Genomic DNA, 4,811 nt, shown 5'->3' with positions numbered 1-4,811 from the left:
CAGCAGACTGCTGCGGGTAAAGGAATAGACTTGAGAGGAAGAAAAACAGGTTCATTTCCAAGGCATGGAGGGGTTTAGAGTACCAAGCTGTTTCAAGCCCCCTCTGTTCCTGAATAGGCAGCAGAGGAACTTTATGACAGACAAGTGTTTTTCCAAACTCGGGAAACGTCTGGGCCAATAAACCAGGATTTCCTTTCAGTCAACTCAGAGAATTCGATCAGCATTATTTGATGTAACATAACTGTTTTGGAGCCAAGGACTGTTTTCAAGCTACCTCCAAAGCTATTTGTATTTTTCTTCTCTGCATCTTATTGCAGCTCTTTTGCTTTTCCTTCCCACCGTTTATCTTTCACAACACCGAGCCTTGCCTGTACTTCCTGTTTGGCTGTGTGGTTAGTAGTTTTCTCATTTGCTGTTATTTTTGACTTCCATCCAAGCTTTGTATGATATTAATAGCTATTTCACAGAACTGTAATCTTCCTCAAAACCAGTCCTAATATTAGCAGGAGAAAGAGCCAAGAACCACTGCCAAGGCCTGAGGGACTTGAGCTCTGAATTCCTCCTCCGTTCCGCCAGCACTGCCCACAGCCCAGCTCAGCCCCAGGGAGTCAAAACATCTGTCCATCACCCAACTCACACAGCCCCATCCTGGCCACGACAGGCAACAGAGAAGCAGCTTGTGCAAGCCAAAGTGCACAGAAAGAAGATGCTTACATGAGGGTTCAAGAATTAGAACTTAGTGGTAGTCTAATTAATGCCTCAGTCTAATCAAGATATAGCATTCATCCAGTTACAGCAGTGCTAACAACTAATATCCACATCACTCAATTTCTATTAAAGGTTGTCAGTAATAGAAAAAAATAAACACAGTAGACAAAAGTATCTACCCCATTCCTCTAATGATAAATTCTCCCTACTTCCTTTGCATTGCTGCAGTGACTCATCAGCATCCTGAGGGGGGAAAACGATATTGATAGATTTTTCTTCTTTGCTGGGAGGAATATGATTATAAGGTTGATGGTTTCTTCATCCTCAGTTTAGGGTCTACTTGAGGCTATTTTTTAATGTATTTTCTATTACTCTCTATACTTGAAACTTTCTTCACAGAGCTGCAATTCCATGTTACATCCAGATATACTACATATACTGTGTTTTACCTATATTTTTTCCCTGTTACCTACCAAAACTGTGTTCTTCAATAATCAGTAATGGATCACTGATGAGTTGCTAATAACCCTGGGGCCATCCTGTGCTCAATGACTGCACACTTACCCTCTGTCTGCACTACCTGCTCCTTAAGGAAGTACATCAGATTTATCACAGGCACAGCCATTGTACCTCACAGTTACACAAAACTATGCAAATTCAATTGCAAAAAATCAATTAGGCAACAGCCACCTTGTTGCTAGGCAGTTGCTGTTACAGGTAAACAAGGCAAACAAACTACAGCAAAGTTTCAGGCAGGTCAGGACAGATCCAGACAAAACCAGCCCAACAAGTCCCAGTGCCAAGGTTTTAGAGAATCATATGGAGCTTTTGGCCTTTTAATGATAGTGGCGATGCCATATTTACATTTTGTAGCCTGGTATCCTTCTCTTCTATCAACTTAGCACTGTTACATTCTAAAAGCTTTAATGCCAGCAAAGCCCTTTTCAGTGGGAAGAAGGGCTCGAGGGGTGAGTTCAGATCCTGCTGCTCTGACCACTGGGTTTCCTTTCTTGTTTATCCAGACCCCAGTCCCACTTTGTGAAGAGAAGGTAATAGCTTCAAGACAGGGAGATCAGGATACTTTCTTTCCTGGTTTAAGCTTTTCTCTTTCAGTTTTGTTTCCACTGAGACAAATTGTTTAATCAGACCCTGCCCAGAAGGAAGTACTTTCTCTGTTTAAGGATCAATCAATAAGTTACAGACTCTGTACTGCCCAGTGTATCTGCTGCAGCGTGGAAGATGTACACCCAAGCCATCGCTCGCTGACGGTGACACTACCCATGGCAAAAATGAGGTAAGTGCACAGCATCCGTTCTTGTAGTGGCTCCCAGAAACAGTGGCTTTGGGTTGAGAAGGCTCAGCCCCACGTCCTTGTTCAGAAGCACACAATGGTTAAGGTTGGAAGGGACCGCTGGAGGTCACCTTGGCCAACCCCCTGCTCAAGCAGGGCCACCTAGAACAGGTTGCCCATGACCACATCCAGACAGTTTTTGAGTATCTCCAAGGATGGAGACTCTACAACCTCTCCAAGCAACCTGTGCCAGTACTCCCTCATCCTCACAGTTAAAAGAAAAGTTTCCTGATGTCCAGTTGGAGCCCGTTGCTTCTCGTCCTGGCACTGCACACCACTGAAAAAAGCCTGGCTCTGCCTTCTTTGCATCCTCCCTTTGGGTGTTTATGTACGTTTCTAAGATCCCTCTGAGCCTTCTCTTCTGTAGACTCAGGAGTCCCAGCTCTCTCAAGCCTTTCCGCAAATAAGAGATGCTCCAGTCCAACATGTTCATGGCTTTTTGTTGGACTCTCTCTCACTGAGCCATCTCTTGCTGCATCCTTCAGATGAAGGCACAGCCCCTCTTTCCTCCCCATGAGAAGCAAAGAAGTTTTCATTGTGGGGTTTTGGCTGGCTCTATCCTTTTCATTTCTTGCAGTCCAGCCCAGGGCCTGTGTCTGAGGTAAGAAGAAAGAACAGCCCTGGCTCCAGGCACTGGTGACTCCCTTTGGAGAACAGCAAGCCAGGAATGAAAGCCTCCCAGATGGTTTCCCAAAAATGGGCTGATTAGAACAAAAATTTACAGGTTCTTTAGTAGCTTAAGTGCAAGGGACTTGTTGAGCAAGCGAGCAGAGCCCCATCTTCCTTTTTGTTTCATGTACAGCTAGGAGCTCCTTTCTGCTCTGTGTGGGTACCACAGGACGCTACCCCACACATGCTGCCTTTTCATAACCCACATTTTCCTCTTTGTGGCAACAAACAGCTGAAGGAGAAGTTGGATGCCCTCCAAAGCCATGTCACCTGGCATTTGGGTGTAACAGGCCATGTTGAACCTACACGCGTACAGCAGAAGCTGGCTATTGAAATCAAGCACACACCCCACCAAAACCAGGCAGCACTCTTGGGGCCGCAGGCATACCTGTACCCGCTGAAAGGGCAGAACAGAGAAGCTCTGCAAAGCCTTAAAGATGCTGAAGAGCACAAAAGATGAGGAGCAGGCTTCTGCTGCTGGTTCTGATTGTCTGTGGGAATTATGCTTGGATTCACCACCTTCAGGCCTCTTATCAGGAGGCTGAAAGCTATCTGGAACGAATACAACAGCTCTGCCCGCCTCCTTGGGATGCACGGCTGATCCCGTACATCCAGGCCCAGAAAGGCTTGTCCCTCTTGGCTGTCAGAGCCTGCAATGGGGAACGGGCAAGAGAGTGCTTTGAGGTGGCATTGATGCTCAAACCAGGGAACAGATATTTCCATGCTGGGCTCGGAATGGCCCTTTACTCTTCCTGGAGTTACTTCTGGTATCCTGATATTGCAAGGAAAGCCATAATCCAATTGGGAAGAACTGTCCGTGAGCAGCCAAATAACTACAGAGGCAAAATACATTTAGCCAAGCTACTTGTTCAAGTGGATATAGAAAGGTCAAGAAGAAAGTGCAGAGAAAATCTCTGACCCTGATGTCCTCAAAGCTTCGGCTTTGTTCTGGCTGTGACAGTCTGCAGAGTGAGCAATTGAGATATTACAGCAAGCCCGGCAGCGGGATCCCAGTTACCACCTTCTCTACCAAGCCTTGGCCAAGTGCTAAAAGATATAGCTGCTTAATGCAAAGAAGGCTTGGCCAAGTGCTAAAAGATATAGTTGCTTAATGCAAAGAAGGAAAACAAGAATAATATACTGGAGGCAGCCATCAAGGACCTCAAGCAAATTCTTCAGAAACATCCAGACCTTGACCTCATGTTTGCAAAGCTGCAATTAACAGAGTTCTATAGCACAAGAGAAGAGAAGATCTACAAGGAGCTGCAGGAGAGAAAGGACACTCTGAGCCTCAAAGGCCATCAAGCCCTTAATCTCTACTGGGGAAAGTTCTTACTCTACAAGAAGAGATCACTTGATGAAGCAAAAGTTTATGGATGATTACAAAAATTCCCGTGCTGACAGAAGAGAGGAAGGAGCGCACACAGGGGCTGACAAAGATGGCTGGCACTACCACAGTGACGATGCTGATGCTATCCACTGCTTTATCTAAGACACCAACTGCCACTTACCTGCAGGATTTGCTGGAACCAATCTAGACTGATTGTAAGAGCCTGTCTGGAGAAAGCAGGGTATCCTTCTTGCAAGGACTAGTGTCTATTTCTCTCTCCAACAGCGGGCCCGTCACCTCATGTAGATATAAGGGTTCTATCAGCTTCTCGGACCATCCCATTGCTTGTCCATTAAATACAGGCCTACCCATAACTGACTGTCCAAAATTTACACACACTGCCCTCAGTCCTACTTCTCTGACAGGAGGGAATGAAAAAAAAAAGTGAAGAATTTGGCTTATGGGGTCTGAGCACAATCCTTTGCCAATGTAGACCTGTGTCACTCCCTCGCAGTTGCTGTAGATCAGAACTAAGTGCCGATTAGGGCAATGTGAGAAACTAACTCCCTTCAATTATCAGAATTCTATCATTTGCAACAAATAAGAAGGTGGCTTCCTCCACAAGGTCACTAACTGCTGAGGGGTCTTGATGAGAGTGAAGCACTTGCACACAGGACAGAGATGGTCCCTGGCCTATCCAATTGCATTAAACGCAAATGTAGGAAGAGCTAGCTGCTGATTAAGGAGCATACA

The 4,811-nt window shown here is 45.7% G+C and overlaps 1 pseudogene; it reads left to right on the top strand.

The window, feature by feature from the left end:
- The first annotated feature begins 1,928 nt into the window (after nucleotides 1-1,928).
- LOC115350953 lies at nucleotides 1,929-4,108 on the top strand (annotated as a pseudogene).
- The last annotated feature ends 703 nt before the right edge of the window (nucleotides 4,109-4,811 follow it).

This window comes from Aquila chrysaetos, chromosome 15, assembly GCF_900496995.4.
Source record: "Aquila chrysaetos chrysaetos chromosome 15, bAquChr1.4, whole genome shotgun sequence".
In the NCBI taxonomy this organism is placed as follows: Eukaryota; Metazoa; Chordata; class Aves; order Accipitriformes; family Accipitridae; genus Aquila; species Aquila chrysaetos.
The sequence above is the reverse complement of the archived record's forward strand: the minus strand, read 5'-3'. Positions and strand labels throughout refer to the sequence as shown.